This window comes from Bos indicus x Bos taurus, chromosome 7 (assembly GCF_003369695.1).
Source record: "Bos indicus x Bos taurus breed Angus x Brahman F1 hybrid chromosome 7, Bos_hybrid_MaternalHap_v2.0, whole genome shotgun sequence".
NCBI classification, from domain to species: Eukaryota; Metazoa; Chordata; class Mammalia; order Artiodactyla; family Bovidae; genus Bos; species Bos indicus x Bos taurus.
Window position 1 is genome coordinate 101,491,634 of NC_040082.1, and position 23,051 is coordinate 101,514,684.

The window sequence follows — 23,051 nt, forward strand, 5'->3', positions numbered from 1 at the left end:
TAATTGATTTCCCTGTGGGAAAGTGGTCTGGACAGATAGGAAACGTTTCCTGTTCATACTCTGTGTCTGGGATTCAATGTTACAAGACAGATGAATTCAGTATTCAGTGTTTATTACTTCTTTAATAATTCCACCTGTCTTCCAGAGGGATAAACCTTAAGATCCCAACACCTCACCCCATCTCTGAGTTCAGGTTTTCTCCAGAGTCCAAGCTTGAGGATTCTTCTTGGTTAGATCCCTAATCAAGGCACTGACTTCACTCCTGGTGAGCCACAGCCTTTTGATTCTAGAGAAAATTAGCATTCCCATCTTCAAAAGTGGGATAACTTAGATCCTTTAATACAAAGCCTTGGACAGTGTAGTGCTTGGATTTATGAGAGTTTTGCCAAAGCAGTTAGGAGCTTCATACTTAGAGCACCAATTGAGAGCTGCCAGTTAGTCCCTCATTAGAAAATGTTTGTTATAAGAAGTATATGGATTTTAGGACCATATAGGGACTGCATAACTTAATTTTTAGAAAACTCCATTATATGAGCTGATACTATTCCAAACTCCATTCTCATTGCAGAAATGGGCTCATGGAAATTAGCGATCTGCACATTATAATCTGAATAAGGCAAGAGATTTTTGGGGGGGAATTCTCTCAGGTTGTTTCTGGTTTTCAAACTCTGGCCCAGCGGTTCTCAGAGATGCCTTTGCCAGGTGTGATATTTGGTCATGTTGAAGGGATGCTGCTAAACATCTACAATGCTCAGGACAACACCCAGCACAAAGAATGATCCTGCTACAAAAGGTCAACAGTGAGAAAATGAGTAAACCTATTCTAGATCTGGACTTTCCCCTCATCACTGTGCATACAGTCACCCAGACACTAGTTCATATGTAGTTTCTGATCAGCAGGTCTTGCCTGGTCTTGCCTGGTGAGTCAAGAGGTTCCTGGATGGTGTTCATGGTGCAAGTACTGTACCGTGGCCACTTTTTAGTAAGCAAGGCTGTGTTTATTTTTTAGAATCTTGCATGTGGTTTTACATTTTCTCCACTCCAAATTGTCTTCATCTGAGCTTTTGAATGAAAAATATAAGCATTCACTCCAGATGTATGATCACTTCTATTTTTTTTACAAGGACCCATGTATCACACCAAATTATATACTTCTGAAAAGTCTGAAATGCTATTTTTCAAAGAAAATCAATGTGTGTGTATACACACACACACACTCAGTTAGGTCTATAGGAAGACCCCCACAAGGTCCTGCTCAGTTTCACAACAACTAACTGATAGAATAATAAAATTGAATTGAATTGAAGGTACTTGTAATAGTCTCATTCTGCTTGTTTGAAGCATTTGTTTTGATACATGAATATAACTGTAATGACTACTCTGCTATTCACCTTTTTATATAAAATACAAAATAAAAAAATGAAACAGTGACTTCATTGGTATCCCTTTGAGGTCATGTGGAGAGGGTGGAAGAATATATGTGTTTGCACAACAGGATTCCAAGCTTTCCAGGGACTCATCCTTTAATTATGAGGATGATATATAATGGTTGATATTAACATTGTTCATTCTCTATCTTTTAGTGGTTTTGAGAAAATTCTGAGGAGTGGAAGATATTTCATATTGAGGAATTGAAGGAATCATATTTTTTGGAAGCAGTGGAGATTTCATACAGACACAAGAAAATAATTTAATAAAAACCAAAACATGCCTACAGTCCTTCAGCTCAATGAATATACCTTATAAATGAACACTGACAGTCCACAGATTATGATATATGAACTACCTGAAAAATACATCTTTCTCATAGATTTAATGTTTTGTCTCACCATACTTAGGTTTAACCCTACTCTAGGGCCTTGTGTGCTTAGTTCCTCTACCATGTCCTACTCTTTGAGACCCTATGGACCTAACCCACCAGGCTCCTCTGTCCATGGGATTTTCCAGGTGAGAATATTGGAGTGTGTTGCCATTTACTTCTCCAGGGGATCTTCCAGACCCAGGAATCAAACCTGCATCTCATCTCCTACATTGGCAGGTGGGTTCTTTATTACTAGCATCACCTGGAAACTCCACTCTAAAGCCATACTATATCTATTTATTTCTTTATAGGTGACTTCAGAATAGATTCCACTTGGAGATGTATTTTATTGTCAATGACTAATTGCTAATGACTGTGGTAGACCAAGTGGACACAAGAGTGTACAGAAGACCAACAGCCTAGTGAGTGAAATACCCTTGACTAGTGACAACAAGTAGTATGTTAAGTTTGAATCACCAAAAATAGCATTAAGGTAGTGATATGTAAAGAAAGATTTTCACAAAAGTGAGAAACTGGTCTCAGATTTTCTTGCCAGGAAGTATTTTCCCAACTTATGGAAATGGTACATCTCATGACTATTTCTTTTAGTCAAACAAAATGAAAAATACTCAGTATGGCCTATTTTATTTTACAGGAAATAACTATTAAGTGATCCATGTAGGCTCCTGAAATAAATGTGTGTATTTTCAAATATTTCACCTCCAAGATTGGAAATGTAATTGTGACAGTAGGAAAATGAAAAAGGGAAAAATCAAGGATATCAGAAATATCACAAAATACATAAATTGTATAAAGTCAAAATCAAAATAGAAATGCCAAAGAAAATAGAAAGGCAATGCTCTACTTCCACAATTTGATCAAAGACTGACAACATTGACCTCAGGTTTGCGCTCTGCTATCATGGGCCCTAGAACAATAAGGCATTTTACAGTCAATTTTCAAAGAGTATTTTCAGACCCCTATTTAAATCTTTATTTCTCAGGCTGTATTGAAGGGGTTCAGCATGGGTGTGAGCACAGTGTGCATCACCGAGGCTCCTGCATTTGAGTGTGAGCTGTGGGTAACAGCAGAGCTAAGGCACACACCTCAACCCATACAATAAAATAAGGAGACAACCAAGAGGTGAAATACATAGGTGGAAAATGCTTTATACTTCCCCTGAGCTGATGACATTCCTTGTATGGAAGAAACTAGCTTAGAATAAGAGTAAAAGATACCAGTGAGGGGACCACCAGCCAACAGTAGATCTACAGAATACATCACCATATTATTGAGAAAGGTGTCAGAACAGGCAAGTTGAATTATCTGATTGAGTTCACCGAAAAAAGTGGTGGATTTCTAAGACTGTGCAGAAAGCCAGATGCAACACCATTAAGCTTTCTAACAAGGAATGTGGGACACTGATGATCCAGGACACCAGCACCAGCAGTTCACAGAGCTGGGGGTTCGTGATGAGTGTATAGTGTAGGGGGTGATAGGTGGCCATGAAGCGATCATAGGTGATCTCAGTCAGCAGTAAAATGTCTAGTACTACAAAAAGTGTGAAAAAATATACCTGGGTGATGCAGCCTTCAAATGTTATAACTTTGTTCTGTGTCTCGATATTCCACAGCATCTTTCGGATGGTGGTGGAGGTGAAGCAGATGTCTACAAAGGACAGGTTGGAGAGGAAGAAGTACATGGGGGTGTGGAGTTGGGAGTCTGAGCTGACGGCCAGGATGATGAGCAGGTTTCCAAACACAGTGATCAAGTACATGGAGAGGAAAAGCCCACATATGAGAGGCTGCTGCTCTGGTTCCTCGGAAAATCCCAGAAGCTGAAATTCGGGAACCCTCGTTAGGTTTTTTGGTTCTATTTGGTGAAGGTGACTACCAGGAAAGGGTCAAAGTAACATGACTAATTATCACACAAATGGGCAATACTCACATGGTTGAATTGCTATCTTTTATATTTTGCCATAAAGACATTAACTTCAAAATTTTGCTCATAGATTTTGTGCCCTTTGGGGAACTACTTGAGTCATCTCTACTTAGCAAACTTGTGTAACTATCAGTGTTTTCACCAAGATTTCATGTATTGAAGTTTTAATGAAAAAATTTTTCATGCATCTTAAACATATAAATTGAATAGTGACAAAGTCTCAATATTGTCATTGCAGGGAATGCAGGGTGCTGAAAACAAAAGCTCCTAAGATCCCATTTTGGTGACAGAATATAAGCCAACAAAAATTATATAGCATGTCAGATGGTGGCCAGTGGTATGAAGAAAAAAAAGAGGTCTGATGTAGAAAGTCAAAAGGGAGTATGATTTTTCATGTATATTTAGGGAAGGGCTGTGAACAACGTGATATTTGAACAGAGACCTTAAGGATAACAGAACTAGGGCCATAAATATACCTGGGGCAGTGCATCTTGGCAAGGCAGCAGCTAATTTGAGGGTCCTGAGGAAGGTGCTTGTTTAAGATGTTCTAGACTAGAAAAGGAAGCCAGTCTGGTGAGGGACATGAGCAGGAGGGATACTGAGGAAAGATGGTGTCAGAGGATGTTGAGGAACTAGGTGTTCTCCCTCCTGCTGTTGAAAATTCAGGTCACAAGGGGTTCTTCATCCATGTTTTTTACCTTCTTCAATTTGTGAAATTCAATATTAATAAAGCCATATGCAAGACAATTGATGGAAAATCCAAAACCAAATTCTAAAGAAAAGGTTATGATAGTTATAACTTATGTCACTAATTCAATTTTTTTTTTTTTACAAAAAAAGACATCGAAAGAGATAATATGACAGCAAGTTGTTATAATATGAGACGGAAGCACTGTCTGAGTTAAAATTTCCTCTTACTTAGAAACATATGGATTCCAATATGCCTGTGGAAGATAAGGGTGACATTTATTCAAATGTAAAGAAGAGAAGTTTTCAAATGGAGGCTTAATATGACCCAACTTTTAGAATAGATTTAGAATGAAAGGACCATGAGGAATAAGAGATATGGAAGTAGTTCGAAATATGCAAAAGTGTGATGTATTTGCACCACGTATGAAGAACATTCCTTTTCATTTTTGTTTAAGGCAAGGATTTGCAAGTGAAGAATATTTGAGTGATGGCTCAATTCCTTCAGTTAAAAAAATATTGGAGAGAACATAAGAGAACTGACACAGATTTTACCACACAAAATTTTAAATTCTCAGAAATTTCGCACAAATAATTGCATACATTATGACATATCTAAGGGCAAACAGCAATCTTGATCATAAAAATCCAATTCCTAGTTTGAAAGCACATAATAATTAAAAAACAGAACAGGAGCAAAAACATGCAGAATTTCCTATACGAAAGCAAAGAACTTGACTGCTCAGTTTTTAAAGGTGGCATTAATGAGTTAATAATTCTATCAGATCAAACAGTTGATCCTAAAGGAAATCAGTTGTGAATATTCTTTGGAAAGACTGATGCTGAAGCTGCAGCTCAACTACTTTGGCCACCTGCAAAGAGCTGACTCACTGGAAAAGACCCCTATGCTGGGAAAGATTGAAGGCAGGAGAAGGGAATGACAGAAGATGAGATGGTTGGATGGCATCACTGACTTGATGGATGTGAGTCTGAGCAAGCTCCAGGAGTTTGTGATGGACAGGGAAGCCTGGCATGCTGCAGTCCATGTGGTGCAAAAAAAAACTGAGCAACTGAACTGAACTGAATGATTCTACACATATATTTAATATTATATGTAATGAAGTAATTGCAGGGTAAGCTCTTTGGCATATAATTTTGATATAGATTTTTTATTTGAATATTAAGAGGGTGGAGACACTGAAATGTATGCCTCATCAAGGGCTGTTGTAGGGGAAATGTTTACCAGCATTCTAGGTCTGAATCTTATTCATCATAGTTAAACATGCTTCTGCTAGAAAAACATGCTACATCATGTACATCCCTCCACAGCTAATACTCTATAATTCGACTTCAGTTAACGATAAACATACTTGGACTTAGGTTCTACTTGGACTGAAAGCACTTTGCACATCTCACTCCCTCTTCTAACTGGGCTTCTCTGTCCATTATTTAATGGTCAACATTGACGCTTGCATTGTCAAGCTCAGCATCATGAAATAATACATTAATTTATCAGTCAAGACAACAAACAAACTCCGTGTTCATGGCTCTGGTTTAATCTACATTGGCTCTCATAAGAACTCAGGTGAATGTCCTTGGCTGCCATTCCTTTTGACCATATCTTTCAGTATTTACTTGGCTCCTGGACTCACATGGATAGAGTTTCTGAGAGGAAAATCTCAGCATAGATGTCCCAACTCCTCTTGGATGGTTGATGATGGAGATAGAAACTCTGTCTACAGATAAGACAGTGGGATGGAGTTAAGCATTGGTTCCCCAACCACAGTTTTTACTCTGTAAGCATCAACCATTCCCCAATCTAGTCCAAGACTGCACAGGCAGAGGAACTGCAGCACAGGAAATATTTATGGCTCTTTATATCTGCTCATGAGCATGATTCCCTTTTGTAACTACCACCTCTAATAACTGATTTCCCTGAGGGACACTGGTCTGGTCAGATAGGAAAAGTTTCCTGCCCATACTCTGTGTTTAGGATACAGAGTATATAGTTTTACAATCTCTACACACCAAAGTGTCTTCATCTGAACTTTTAAATGAAAGTGTATGCATTCCTTCCAGAAGTGTGATCAATTTTAATTTTTTTTATGCAAGGACTCATGAATCACACCAAAAAATATACATCTGAAAAAGTTTGAATTGGTATTTTCAAAGAAAATTTATATTTTCAAATATTTATGTATGGTGTTAGAAAGTGTTCTAGTTTCATTCTTTTACAAGTGGTTGACCTGTTTTCCCAGCACCACTTGTTAAAGAGATTGTCTTTTCTCCATTGTATATTCTTGCCTCCTTTGTCAAAGATAAGTTGTCCATAGGTGTGTGGGTTTATCTCCGGGCTTTCTATTTTGTTCCATTGATCTATATTTCTGTCTTTGTGCCAGTACCATACAGTCTTGATGACTGTGGCTTTGTAGTAGAGCCTGAAGTCAGGCAGGTTGATTCTTCCACTTCCATTCTTCTTTCTCAAGATTGCTTTGGCTATTTGAGGTTTTTTGTATTTCCATACAAATTTTGAAATTATTTGTTCTAGCTCTGTGAAAAATACCGTTGGTAGGGATTGCATTGAATCTATAGATTGCTTTGGGTAGTATACTCGTTTTCACTATATTGATTCTTCTGAGCCATGAACATTGTATATTTCTCCATGTATTAGTGTCCTCTTTGATTTCTTTCACCAGTGTTTTATAGTTTTCTATATATAGGTCTTTAGTTTCTATTTTTTTTTAATTTTAAAATCAAGACAAATTTAAAGGTAAATTTGTAAAGGTAAAGGTAAAGGTAAAGACAAATTTAATAAATTAAAATGTATTATTGTTGTTTAGTTGTTAAGTCATTTCTGACTCTTTGCAACCCCATCGACTGTAGCCTTCCACATTCTCTGTTAGTGGGATTTCTCAGGCAAGAATACTGGAGTGGGTTACTTCTATATTGTAAATTAATTGTCCATTTATACCCATAATCTTGATAGGAATGTAAATTTGTGCAGCTATCATGTAAAAGAGTAGAAAGACTGCTCAAAAAATTAAGCATAAAATTACCTTATGATCCAGCTATTCCAATTTGAGTATTTATCCTAAAAATACAAAAACACAAATTTGAAAAGATATATGCAACCATAAGTCCATCACAACATTATTTTCAATAGCCAAATATGGAAACAACCTAAGTGCCCATCAATGAATGGATAAAGAAGAAGGCATATATGTATATAAAATGTAATGCTACACAGTTATAAAAAAAAATGATGAAATCTTGAAGGAGGAGACTAAGATGGCAGAGTTAGAGGATGTGGAACCCACCTTGCCCACAAACACATCAAAAATAATCTACATGTGACAAAAACACAACTGAGATTAAAATAGATAACTAATAAGGACCTACTGTATAGCACAGGGAACTCTAGTCAATATTCTGTAATGGCTTACATTGGAACAGAAGCTAAAAAGAGTGGATATACCTACATGTATTACAGATTCACTTCTCTGTACCCCTGAAACTGACCCAGCAATGTAAATCAATTATAGCACAGTGAAAATTTTTAAAAAGTAGTTGCAGAAATAAAAACATGTGATAAAGTTCAACATCCATTCATGATATAACAATCCTGATCAAAGTGGGTATAGAGGGAACATATCTCAACAAAATAATGGCATTTATGACATAAATACAACCAACGTCATATTCTACAGTGACAAGTTGAAAGCACTTCCTATAAATTTAAGAACAAGACAAGGATGTCTACTCTCTCTACTTCCAATATTCACTCCTAATACTTCAAAAGACTTACAACATTTCCCACAGAATTAGAATTAATATTCCTAAAATTCATGGCTTCCCTGGTGGCTCAGATGGTAAAGAATCAGCCTGCAATGGTGATTGCAGGCTGGTATTGCAGGTTCGTCAACCCTTGGGTCAGGAAGATCCTCTGGAGAAGGGAATGGCTACCCACTCCAGTATTCATGTCTAGGGAATCCCATGGATAGAGGGTCCCTGGCAGGCTACAGTACATGGGGTCGCAAAGAGATGGACACAACTGAGGGACTAACACACATACATGCCTAAAATTCATATGGAACCATAGAAGAGCCTGAATAACTAAAGCAATTGTGAAACAAAATCAACCAACCAAGCAAACAACCCTCCCCTCCACCAACCGCCATGACAACAAACCTGGGCTTATCATTCTCCTAAACTTCAGACTACACTGCAAAGCCACAGTCATCAAAATGGCATGGTACAGACACAAACAATCAATGGAACAGAATAGAGAGCTAAGAAATAAACCACACACTTATGGGCGATTAACCCAGGACAAAGAAGGTAAGAATAATAATAATAATAAAATAATAATCTTTCAACAAGTGGTGCTAGTAAAACTGGACAGCTATGTATAGAGAATTAAACTAAAATTTTTCTCACACCATATGCAAAAAAAAAAAAAAAAACAGAAATGGATTAAAGACTAAATGTGACTGGAAACCATAAAAATCATAGAAGATAATTTGGTAGAACAGTCTTTGAGCTAAATAATAGCAATAATTTTTGGATCAGTCTCCTAAAGCAAAGGAAATGAAAGCAAAAATAAACAAATGTAACCTAATTAGACTTGAAAGCTTTTGCAAAGCACAGAAAGCCACTGAGAGCTTATTGATACAATAATCAAAATAAGCAAATGTGAAGGCAATTGTAAAAATCTGCTACTTCTTACTTTGGGTACTTGCATCAATATTTGAGACAGCATTCATGCTCATTCTATTTTTCAAGTGACTTCAAAACACTGTATTAAAATGTGATCCTATCAGCAGATGAATGGATAAGAAAGCTGTGGTACATATACACATTGGAGTATTACTCAGCCATTCAAAAGAATACATTTGAATCAGTTCTAATGAGGTGGATGAAACTGGAGCCTATTATACGGAGTGAAGTAAGCCAGAAAGAAAAACACCAATACAGTATACTAACGCATATATATGGAATTTAGAAAGATGGTAACAATAACCCTGTATGTGAGACAACAAAAGAGACACTGATGTATAGAACAGTCTTTTGGACTCTGTGGGAGAGGGAGAGGGTGGGATGATTTGGGAGAATGGCATTGAAACACGTATAATATCATATATGAAACGAATCACCAGTCCAAGCTCAATGAATGATACTGGTTGCTTGGGGCTGGTGCACTGGGACGACCCAGAGGGATGGTACTGGGAGGGAGGAGGGATGGGGGTTCGGGATGAGGAACACGTATATACCTGTGGCGGATTCATGTAGATGTATGGCAAAACCAATACAATATTGTAAAGTAAGTAACATCTGATTAAAATAAATAAATTTATATTAAAAAAAAAGAAATGTGATCCTATTGAAGTTACTTTCCAGGAAACCAGGGAAAATTGTAATAAAATAAGTACTTGTGGAGAAAAATAAGTAAGCCTGAATTACAGACTGGGCAAGAATTCAACCTCTCTTGTCAGTTGCCCTTTGATCATAATAATGGAAGATATCACTGATTATAATGAGTGGGAATTACTGTAAATTTCCAAGAGTAAACAGAAATATAATACAGCACATCTTCTAGATATAAAAGAGTTCCTTTCCAAGAGTGTATTCTTCAGTCCAATTTGTTCATAAGTCCAACAAAGTTGGCCTAGGTACCCAACTGGCACAATCAGTTACATAGTACTATAATCAGTTTCCCTGGAGAAATGGCAACCCATTCCAGTATTCTTGCCTGGGAAATCCCATGGAGAAAAGAACCTGGTAGGCTACAGTCCACTGGATCAAAAAGAGTTGAACATGACTGAGCAGCTAAACCATGGCCATCACTGTAATAAGTTTATACTACAAATAACACATTAAAAATAAGTATAAAACATAAAGAAAACTTTCTTAATTTTACTGTATAGTGCCTTGAAAAGTACAGTGATAGAGTACAGCAGCTGGCATATAGCAGTTGGCGTTGAGTGAAAAGACAAAATTATTGAATGGAGGAGGGAGAGGAGACGGGAGAAGGCAGAGATGAAGGATCACTAACAGTAGTAGATGGAAGCTGAAATTTCACTCATGCCTGATGTTGATGGAACAGGTTCTGGTTCCTTGCTGGATTCATTTGATCTACCCTCTTGAAAAAACTTCCCATTAGCTCCTGGGATACTCTGGTAGCTTAGTTGGTAATTAATAAACCTGCAATGCAAGAGACCCTGGTTCAATTCCTGGGTCAGGAAGTTACCCCAGGAAACAGGATAGGCTACCCATTCCAGTATTCTCTGCCTTCCTTGGTGGCTCAGATGGTAAAAAAGAAAAAAAAAAAATCCACCTGCAATGCAGGAGACCTGGGTTTGATCTCTGGGTTGGGCAAATTCCCGGGAGGAGGGCATGGCGACCCACTCCAGTATTCTTCCTGGAGATTTCCATGGACAACGGAGCCTGGTGGCTACAGTCCATGCGGTCGCAAAGAGTTGGACATGACTGAGTTACTAAGCACTTGAAAAACAATCTACTGATATCTTGATGTAGCTTTTTCTCCTATCAGAAATGACACAGCAGCACTGGATTGCATTCTGAACAGCTACTGCAACCTTTGTGTACCATTCTGCAATCAGGCCCTATGCCTCAAAAACTCATTTGTTGTTGTTCAGTTGCTCAGTCATGTCCAATTCTGTGAGACCCCATGGATTGTAGCACACCAGGCTTTCCCATCCATCACCATCTCCCAGTTTGCTCAGACTCATGTCTGTTGAGTCAGTGATGCCATCCAACCATCTTATCCTCTGTTGCCCCTTCTCCTGTCCTCAATCTTTCCCAGCATCAGCATCTTTACAATGAATTGACTCTTCTCATCAAGTGCCCTCTCAAATAAAGAAATTTCCTGGATATTTCCTGTGTTCTGGATCACTCCTGTTCTTCAGTTACATCTTCTTCCTCTTGTCTCTCTTATTAGTTTTGCTGGTTCTCCAATTCCTTCTTTTCATCTTGCTTCACTGTCCCAGTTATTTTTGTTTCCATCATTATTACTTGGTGCTTTTTAGCTGTACCAGCAATATCACCACTGCTTTTATGCTTGCTTCCAGACATCCTGAGCTTGAAATGAATATAGAGTACTACTGTACCCTATATAATACTCTACACACACACACACACACACACACACACACACACACACACAATATGTAATCTAAAAGATCTTTTGGCCAAAAAGCCCATATGTGTGTATATATATATATATATATATACACACACACACACATTTATACACAGCTGTCCGGTGAGGCCTTACAAATTGCTGTGAAAAGAAGAGAAGTGAAAAGCAAAGGAGAAAAGGAAAGATATATGTATCTGAATGCAGAGTTCCAAAGAATAGCAAGAAGAGATAAGAAAGCCTTCCTCAGCAATCAATGAAAAGAAATAGAGGAAAACAACAGAATGGGAAAGACTAGAGATCTCTTCAAGAAAATTAGAGATACCAAGGGAACATTTCATGCAAAGATGGGCACGATAAAGGACAGAAGCAGAAGATATTAAGAAGAGGTGACAAGAATACATGGAAGAACTGTATAAATAAGATCTTCATGACCAAGATAATCATGATGGTGTGATCATTAACCTAGAGCCAGACATCCTGGAATGTGAAGTCAAGTGGGACTTAGAAAGCATCACTACGAACAAAGCTAGTGGAGGTGATGGAATTTCAGTTGAGCTATCTCAAATCCTGAAAAATGATGCTGTGAATGTGCTGCACTCAATATGCCAGCAAATTTGGAAAACTCAGCACTGGCCACAGGACTGGAAAAGGTCAGTATTCATTTCAATCCCAAAGAAAGGCAATGCCAAAGAATGCTCAAACTACTGCACAATTGCACTCATGTCACACGCTAGTCAAGTAATGCTCAAAATTCTCCAAGCCAGGCTTCAGCAATACATGAACCATGAACTTCCAGATGTACAAGCTGGTTGTAGAAAATGCAGAGGAATCAGAAATCAAATTGCCAACATCTGCTGAATCATGAAAAACTAAGAGAGTTCCAGAAAAGCATCTCTTTCTGCTTTATTGACTATGCCAAAGCATTTGACAGTGTGCATCACAATAAACTGTGGAAAATTCTGAAAGAGATGGGAATACCAGACAACTTGACCAGCCTCTTGAGAAACCTATATGCAGGTCAGGAAGCAACAGTTAGAAATGGACATGGAACAACAGACTGGTTCCAAATATGAAAAGGGGTACGTCAAGGCTGTATATTGTCACCCTGCTTATTTAACTTATATGCAGAGTACATCATGATAAACGCTTGGCTGGAAGAACCACAAGTGGAGTCAAGATTTCTGGGAGAAATATCAATAACCACAGATATGCAGATGACACCACCCTTCTGGGAGAAAGTAAAGAGGAACTAAAAAGCCTCTTGATGAAAGTGAAAGAGGAGAGTGAAAGAGTTGGCTTAAAAGCTCAACATTCAGCAAACTAAGATCATGACATCTGGTCCCATCACTTCATAGCAGATAGATGGGGAAACAGTGGAAACAGTGGCAGACTTTATTTCTTTAGGCTTCAAAATCACTGCAGATGGTGATTGCAGCCATGAAATTAAAAGACACTTACTCCTTGGAAGGAAAATTATGACCAACCTAGACAGCATATTCAAAAGCAGAGACATTACTTTGCCAACAAAGGCCTGTCTAGTCAAGGCTATGGTTTTTCCAGTATTCATATACGAATGTGAGATTTGGACTGTGAAGACAGCTGAGCACCGAAGAATTGATGCTTTCAACTGTGGTGTTGGAGAAGATTCTTAAGAGTCCCTTGGACTGCAAGGAGATCCAACAGTCCATTCTGAAGGAGATCAGCCCTGGGATTTCTTTGGAAGGAATGATGCTAAAGCTGAAACTCCAATACTTTGGCTATCTCATGCAAAGAGTTGACTCATTGGAAAAGACTCTGATGCTGGGAGGGATTGGGAGCAGAAGGAGAAGGGGACGACAGAGAATGAGATGGCTGGATGGCATCACCAAATCGATGGATGTGAGTTTGTGTGAACTCCGGGAGTTGGTGATGGACATGTAGGCCTGACGTGCTGCAATTCATGGGGTCGCAGAGTTAGACACGACTGAGCAACTAAACTGAACTGACTGAACTGAATGCATAAGACTAAGGAAAAAACTTAATAAGGAGAGTTCCTAAAATTGCGTGAAGATGCTTAATCCAAAGATGAAAAGAAAAATGGAAATCCCAGGAAACAAATAGAAAATTTTATTCCACAATGATCAAAAATCACAATTTCTGGTTCTGAGGCTTTGAGTTATGCAATCCAGCGGACTAGGGTATTTGGTCTTTTAAACTTGGCATAAAGTAGAATCGCTTCAGAGCTCCTTTTATATCTTTGTTCCTCAGACTGTAGTTGAAGGGGTTCAGCAGGGGTGTGACCACAGTGTACATCACTGAGGCAATTGTACTTGAATGTGAGGTGTGGGTAGCAGCAGAGCTAAGGTAAACTCCTAAGGCTGTAAAATAAAATAAGGATACAACAAAGAGGTGCGACACAGGTAGAAAATGCTTTATATTTCCCCTGAGCTGATGTGATTTTACATATGCAGGAAACTATTTTAGAGTAAGAGTTAAAGGATACCAGCAAAAGGACCAACACCCATCAGGACAGCTGGAAAGTACATCACTATGTTATTAAGAAAGTTGTCAGAACTGGCAAGTTGTACCACCTGACTGAGTTCACAGAAAAAGTGAGGGATTTGCATTTCTGGGCAGAAGGACAATCGCAGCACCATTAAGCTGTGTACCAAGGAATACAAGGCAATCAGCACCCAGGATATCAGAACCAGCAATCCACAGAGCCGGAGGTTCATGATGACCATGTAATGTGGGGGGTGGCAGATGGCCACATACCGATCATAGGCCATCACTGTCAAGAGAATGTCATCTAATTCTGCAAAGAGAATGTAAAAATACATCTGCATGATACAGCCTTCATAGATGATAACTTGGCTCTGTGTCTGGATGTTCCACAACATCTTTGGGATGGTGGTGGAGTTGAAACAGATGTCTACAAAGGACAGGTTGGAGAGGAAGAAGTACATGGGGGTGTGGAGGTGGGAGTCCAAGCTGACAGCCAAGATGATGAGCAGGTTTCCAAAGACAGTGATCAGGTACATGGAGAGAAAAAGCCCAAATATGAGGGACTGTATTTCTGCTTCCTTTGAAATTCCCAGAAGAAGAAATCGTGAAATTTGTGTATTGTTACTTGCTTCCATGGGGTGGAGGTGACTACCAGGAAAAAGGAAGATAATGACAATTTTCACTCATACTAATTCACATAACTGAAATACTGCAATTTCTATTTAGCCCTCAAGAAGTGGATGTTAATATATTATTTGCAGATAAGTTCTCTTTTAGAGTATGTGTGTATGTTGAGCCCCTTCAGTTGTGTCCGACTCTGTGCGACCCCAGGGACCATAGCATACCAGCCTCCACTGTCTTTGGGATTTCCCAAGAAAGAATTCTGGTGTGGGTTGCCTTGCCCTCCTCCAGCGGTTATTTCCAACACAGGGATTGATCCTGCATCTCATGAATGGGTACTGCATTGCAGGCAGATTCTAAACCACTGAGTCACTGCAAAAGTCCCTTGAAGCTATATTTCATTTCATTTCTGACTAGGAATTTTTGTCCCATTCTCATCACATTTGCTAAGAGGTCATATATTCTAGCGTTTTAATGTGGTATTCCTTCATTCTTTTGAGAAATACATATTTAGTGTTAACCATGTTACAAGAATATGGAGACAAGAAGTAGAAAATGCTGAAAAGCAAACCTCTGGCAATCCAAGGATGGTGAATGAGGTTATGCTAATAAAATATGATAGAATATGTAAGAATATGATAGATGCTATGATGAAAAAAGCCAGGTATAAAAGAAAGTGATAGGAGGTGTTATTTTGTCCTGAGTGTTTAGGAAAGTCCAGCAAACTAAGTGATGTTTGAACAGATTCTTAATGAAAGAGAGACAAGGAGCTAGTGTGATGTCAGAATTGTGTGCCTGGAAGAGGGACCTGACACCCCTAAGGACCTGAGCTGCTACTGCTGCTAAGTCGCTTCAGTCATGTCCAACTCTGTGCGACCCCATAAACAGCATCCCACCAGGCTCCTCCGCCCCTGGGATTCTCCAGGCAAGAACACTGGAGTGGGTTGCCATTTCCTTCTCCAATGCATGAAAGTGAAAAGTGAAAGTGAAGTCACTCAGTCGTGTCCGACTCCTAGCAACCCCATGGACTGCAGCCTACCAGGCTCCTCTGTCCATGGGATTTGCCAGGCAAGAGTACTGGAGTGGGTTGCAGTCATTAAGGGAAAATAATATCCAATATACTCAATGACCCCTGAGACAATGCAATAAACAAGGGTTCCTTGATCCATCAACATTCCAACTCCAGTGACATCTCCTTGATGTCTGGAAACATAATAAAGGAAAATATCTTTTGTCCAAGAACATAAAAGAATGATATATGTATGACATGGAACATCTTACAGTTTGAATATCCCAAGAAGAAAAGAAAAAATTGGAATATAAGCTACCAATTCAATATCAGATATAGACGAAATACAACAGAAGTTGGATATGTTTTATATGAAGCATATAAAGCAGGAGATTTCTTTTTCTTAAAATTCCCCTATTTGTTTCCTCTTGTTCATAAATAAGATCATTATACTTATTTTCTACTTTTATGTAGAAAATAAAAGCATTTTATTGAAAATAGAAAATTAAGTATTCTATGCCTCCTATTCCTTCTAAAGGGATGACCCCAGAGGCATGGTATGGGGAGGGAGGTGGGAGGCGGTTTCAGGATGGGGAAGACGTGTACACCTGTGACGGATTCTTGTTGATGTATGGCAAAACCAATACAATATTTTAAAGTAATTAGCCTCCAATTAATATATATATATATATATTTAAAAATAAATAAATACAAATTGAAGGAAAAAAAAAAGGATTTTCTTGATGGCTCAGAAAGTAAAGAATCTGCTCATCAATGCAGGACACATAGGTTCAATACCTGGGTCGAGAAGATCCCCTGGAGAAGGAAATGGCAACTCACTCCAGCATTCTTACCTGGGAAATCCCATGGACAGAGGAGTCGGGTGGGTTACAGTCCATGGGGACACAAGAGTTGGAGCAATTTAGCGACTAAACCACTAACATCATTCCTTCTGAGTTTCTACTATTACCATTTAATTGTCAAGATTGACACTTGCATTTTCAAGTGCAATGTTCACTCTATTTTTAGACCATAAATAAGTACATTAATATTAGGAAAACCAGGAGAAAAAAAAACCACAATGACCTCTGGCCTCTGGGCTATACAAGATTGGTCCTCATGTGACCTCAGGTCCACATTCCGGGCTTCCATCATCACTGACACTCTCCCGCAGGGTCTGTGGCATTCTCAGACTCACCTGCCTGCAGATTGAGAGAGAATGCTTTCCTTGTAGGAGTCAAAATTCCTCCCTAAATGATTACTGATGCAGACAGAAACTTTGTCCCCAAATAAGGAAACAGGAAGTGATAAAATCAAGCATTGGTTGCCAGAGAGATGCAGAAATTCAAAAGCAAGAACCAGGTCCTCCCCAACTAAAATGGCAGAGGCTGAGCGCCTGCAGCAGAGGAGATATTTACAGCTTCCTGTGTCAGCTCCTTAGGCGTGTTTCCTCTGATTACTCCAACCTCTAAATACATGATTTCTCATGAGGACACTTTTCTGGACAGAATGTACTTTTTTCCCCTGCTAATTCTCTGTTCTTAAGACACTGAATTATAAGTTAGGTGAATTTATTTTTTATTGCTTCTTCCTCTTAATTCTCTTGCTTCTAAATCCCTAAGGTCCTCAGCATGTCATCACATCCCTGAGTACAAAAATAATAGCAAATGAAGCAACTGACAGAGAATTAATCTCAAAAATATACAAGCAACACCTGCAGCTCAATTTCAGAAAAATACACGACCCAACCAAAAAACTAAATAGACATTTCTCCTAAGAAGACATACAGATGGCTAACAAACACATGAAAATATGCTCAACGTTACTCATTATCAGAGAAATGTAAATCAAAACCACAATGAGGTACCATTTCACGCCAGTCAGAATGGCTGTGACCCAAAAGTCTACAAGTAATAAATGCTGGAGAGGGTATGGAGAAAAAGGAACACTCTTTACATTGTTGGTAGAAATGCAAACTAGTACAGCCACTATGGAGAACAGTATGGAGATTCCTTAAAAAAACTGGAAATAGAACTGCCTTATGACCCAGCAATGCCACTGCTGGGCATACACACTGAGGAAACCAGAATTGAAAGTGACACATGTACCCAAAAGTTCATCACAGCACTGTTTACAATAGCCAGGACATGGAAGCAACCTAGATGTCCATCAGCAGATGAATGGATAAGAAAGCAGTGGTACATATACACAATAGAGTATTACTCAGCCATTAAAAAGAATACATTTGAATCAGTTCTAATGAGGTGGACGAAACTGGAGCCCATTATTCAGAGTGAAATAAGCCAGAAAGAAAAACACCAATACAGTATAATAATGCATATATATGGAATTTAGAAAAATGGTAATGATAACCCTGTATGCGAGACAGCAAGAGACACCAATGTATAAAACAGTCTTTTGGACTCTGTGGGAGAGGGTGATAGTGGGATGATTTGGGAGAATGGCATTGACATATGTATAATATCATATGTGAAACGAATTGCCAGTCCAGGTTTGATGCATGATACAGGATGCTCAGGGCTGGTGCACTGGGATGACCCAGAGGGATGGTATGTGGAGGGAGGTGGGAGAGGGGTTCAGGATGGGGAACATGTGTACACCTGTGGCAGATTCATGTTGATGTATGGCAAAACCAATACAATATTGTAAAGTGATTAGCCTCCAACTAAAATAAATAAATTAAATTAAAATTTTTTTCTTTAAATTTTAACATTCAAGATTTGTCTTGACTAGGTCCCTCGGGTCTTTATGGTTTTGATTTGGGGCAGGGACAGAACCACTGAAATCTCCAAATATTACTATTATCCTCTTCAGAGAGTGGGATGACTTTGCTACCTTAGAATAAAACCTTGGTCAGTATACTCCTTGGATGCATGATAGTTTCTCCAAGTCAATTTTAAAATTTTCCAGTTATATCAGAAGTTAAGAGCTATCCTTTAATTCCTCACTACTAAATGTTTGTACTGATAAGAGAGATATTTATATGTTGATATGTACCATGAACTATCTTAGCGTATTGTGTGTGTGTGTGTGTGTGTGTGTGTACTGTGCCCAGTCACATCTGAGTCTTTGTGACCCCATGGACTGTAGCCTGCCAGGCTTCCTCTGTCCACAGGATTTGCCAATCAAGAACACTGGAGTGGGTTGCCTTTCCATTCCCTTGGGATCATCCCAATGCAGAGGTCAAACCCACATGTTTTGCTTTGCAGGCACATCCACTAGGTAGATCAAGCAGTAAAGAATCTGTCTGCATACAGGAGATACAGTATATATATATATATATATATATATATATATATATATATATATAGTGTGTGTGTGTGTGTGTGTGTGTGCCTCAACCTGAGATGAGTGGATGCTTGGGAACCTGGCTGTGACTCACAGCAGAGGCTCAGGCATGAAGCAATGTCTAAGCAGGGCCACGACCTCTATTACTAGCGCTTACATGAGCTTCATATCAGAAGCAACCCCAATCACTGACTATAGCTGTGTGTCACAGCCCACATCCCTATCCATACCAGAAGTCCATGCAAGTCCCTACTCCCTGGATTTGCACCCCATACCATAATAAGAACAGCAGCCCTACGGTAGTGACAAAAGAGCTTCAGACCCAAAGATGCTTCTCAGCAGGGGAGGGCCAGCTGTTGGCGGCACTTACAGAGACAGTGCATCAGAGGCAGTCTGCATCTCAAGTTCTGCCCAGGCCAACAGGTCCATGCCCCACCACATGTAGAGTGCCTTACACTAGCACTTCTTGCTCCAGTACTGCTCCCCTCTGGGTCAACCAGCTGATGTGGGAGTGGGGAAGCACACTCTTAGGAGGAACAAAGTCAGCTCAGACTTGACCCTCAGAGCTTCTGATCTAGCAACTTGAGAGCTGCCTCCCTCCCATTAGGCCAGTATTGGCCACAAATCAAAGATGAAGCCATATCTCATACCTGATTCAAGGCCTAAAAACATGCCTAAAAAACAGCTAATGAAAGAGAAAGGAATAGTTTACCAGATTTGGAATCAATGCATTAGTAAAGACGATATAAAACTCTATTTTCTCAAGGTAAAATGATTCAAGGAATGTTCCAAAAGAAGTTTTGTTTCCAGTATTCACCCTGTGCATTTTGTTAATAGGTGGAAGACCATAAAATATTTAATTCTCTGAAAAAAAGGACTGATGAAACAGTGATCATTTTAACAGGGAACTATAAAATAAAAACTAAATAGAACTAAACACTACAATAAAGGAAATGACCAACAACTAGAAATAATTAATAGTATACCAGGTAATACAGAAGAATGCATAGGTTAACTAAAATATAGAATAATAGAAATGACTCAGTCAGAAAAGAAAAAAAAAATTAAAAATGAGAATATTTTGAGGGACTACATTAAGAACACCAACACTGGCATAACTGGAGTGTCCAGGAAGGAAAAGACAGAAGGAGGGATAGTCAAAAGGTATTTGAAAAAATTATGGCTGAAAACCTTCTCAAAGATGAATAAAAATCCAGAATCAGGTACCAAAAGATAAACGTGTCCCCCCAGAATGACAGCAACAAGAACCACACCAAGATCCATCCATGAAAACTGCAATATTAAAGATATGGGTTTCTAAAGGAAGCAAAAAAAAAAGAAGCATTATATAAAAAGGTGCCCTATAAGTCTATCAAATGATTTCTTTTTCTTTTCTTTTTTTTTTTTTTTTTTTTTGTAGAAACATTACGTGTCAGATGGGAGAAATCTTATATATTTAAAGTGATGAGTGGGAAAAACCTGCGAACTAGGGCATACTACCCAGCAAGACTATCATTTAGAATCAAAGGAGTGATAAGGAGCTTTTCAGACAAGCAAAAACTGTAGCAATTTATCAATTCTAAGCCTACGCGACAAGGAATGATGTACAATCTTCTCTAAGAAGGAAAGAAAAAAGCATAACAAGTGAGAAGAAACTATACAAAAAGCAAAATCCCATTATAAAGGCAAAAGTGTGGAAAGGCTGAGAATCAAATCACTTAAGCTAGAATGAAAATTTAATAGACAAAAAGAATTTCTAAAGTTAAGTATAGCTACAATAAGAATTAAAGGGATAAATTGTGAGGTGTTAAATATGACAACAAACACAAATGTAGCTCAGGAAGTGAAAATGTAGTGAATATTTGAAAGTTTAAGAACTTAAAAGACAGCCTGTTTTAAAAATAAAATACACAAAACATAATTATCTTGCTTTGATAGCATTGCAGATACAAGGCCTTTTTTTTTTTAATCTGAACATTAGGCTGTCTTTGAAAAAATATCTCTACTAAATAAAATAAATTTTGCTTCTAAAAAAAAAAGAAAGAAAATACAGCTGTCTTCTTCTTCTTCTTCTTCTTCTTCTTCTTCTTCCTCTTCTTCTTCTTCTCTTCTTCTTCTTCTCTTCTTCTTCTTCTTCTTCTTCTTCTTCTTCTTCTTCTTCTTCTTCTTCTTCTTCCTCTTCTTCTTCTTCCTCTTCTTCTTCCTCTTCTTCTTCTTCCTCTTCTTCTTCTTCCTCTTCTTCTTCCTCTTCTTCTTCTTCTTCTTCTTCTTCTTCTTCTTCTTCTTCTTCTTCTTCTAAGTCACTTCAGTCATGTCCAACTCTGTGTGACCCCAGAGACAGCAGCCGACCAGGCTCCCCCATCCCTGGGATTCTCCAGGCAAGAACACTGGAGTGGGTTGCCATTTCCTTCTCCAATGCATGACAGTGAAAAGTGAAAGTGAAGTCGCTCAGTCGTGTCCCACTCGAGTGATCCCATGGACTCTACAACCTACCAGGCTCCTCCATCCATGGGATTTTCCAGACAAAAGTACTGGAGTGGGGTGCCATTGCCTTCTCCGAAATACAGCTCTAAGTCATCATATAAAAACCCATTGTTTAACATACATTAAAAAACTACACTAGATACACAAAAACTAGAGAGAAAGAAACACAAGCATTATTACTTTGCTGTCTAGTTGCTCAGTCATGTCTGACTTCTTGCTACCCCATGGACTGCAGCACGCTAGGCTTCCCTGTCCTTCATCATCTACCAGAGCTTGCTCAAAGCATACCACTAAATAAAACAGCAAACCTAAAGAAACACACAAAAGGAAAAAATAATACAAGCAAGAAACAAAGAACACACTGGCAATAAGCAATACCTATGGATAATCTCAATCAGTGTCAGCAAACTAAATGTTCTAATAAAAAAAAAAAAAAACATGATTCTTAACAAACTTTTCATAAATCTATGATACCCCACCAAGAAATGAAATTTCAAATCATTTTTTTCTTCAAAGGTATGTAAATTGTGGAGTAGGAAAAAATAAATATTTCCTGTATATAACACTGAGAATAAAGCTTAATAGAGTGCCAAAATTGTATAAATATGCTGAATCAAAGAAGGAAAGAAAAATGGAAATTCCAGAAAATACATACAGGGAGCAAATTTTATTCCACAATGATCAAATAATCACAATTTCTGGTTCTGAGGCTTTGAGTTATCCAATCCAAAGGACTAGGGTATTTGGTCCTTTAAACTTGGCATAAAGTAGAATTTCTTCAGAGCCCCTTTTATATCTTTGTTCCTCGGACTGTGGTTCAGCAGGGGTGTGACCACAGTGTACATCACCGAGGCAATTGTATTTGAATGTGAGATGTGGGTAGCAGCAGAGCTAAGGTAAACTCCTAAGGCTGTAAAATAAAATAGGGAGACAACCAAGAGATGGGACACACAGGTAGAAAATGCTTTATATTTCCCCTGAGCTGATGTGATTTTACATATGCAGGAAACTCTTTAGAGTAAGAGTAAAGGATACCAGCAAAAGCACCAACACCCATCAGGACAGCTGCAAAATACATCACTATGTTATTAAGAAAGTTGTCAGAACTGGCAAGTTGTACCACCTGCTTGAGTTCACAGAAAAAGTGGGGGATTGGCACAACAGTACAGAAAGACAATCGAACACCATTAAGATGTGTAGCAAGGAATACAAGGCAATCAAGATATAGGATATCAGAACCAGCAGTCGACAGAGCCAGAGGCTCATGATGATCATATAGTGCAGGGGGTGGCAGATGGCCACATACTGATCATAGGTCATCACACTCAGGAGAGTGTCATCTAATCCTGCAAACAGTACATGAAAACACGTCTGGGTGATGCAGTCTTCATAGGTGATACCTTTTCTTTGTGTCTGGATGTTCCAGAGCATCTTTGGGATGGTGGTGGAAATGAAACAGATGTCTACAAAGGACAGGTTGGAGAGGAAGTCATGGGGGTGTGGGTGTGGGAGTTTGAGCTGACAGTCAAGATGATGATTAGGTTTCCAAGCACATT

The 23,051-nt window shown here is 38.7% G+C and overlaps 3 pseudogenes; all 3 read right to left on the reverse strand.

Annotated features, from left to right (window-relative positions):
- Positions 1 to 2,800: 2,800 nt before the first annotated feature.
- LOC113896447 lies at positions 2,801 to 3,470 on the reverse strand (annotated as a pseudogene).
- Positions 3,471 to 13,760: 10,290 nt separating this feature from the next.
- Positions 13,761 to 14,707, reverse strand: LOC113896448 (annotated as a pseudogene).
- Positions 14,708 to 22,229: 7,522 nt separating this feature from the next.
- LOC113896449 lies at positions 22,230 to 22,926 on the reverse strand (annotated as a pseudogene).
- Positions 22,927 to 23,051: the final 125 nt, after the last annotated feature.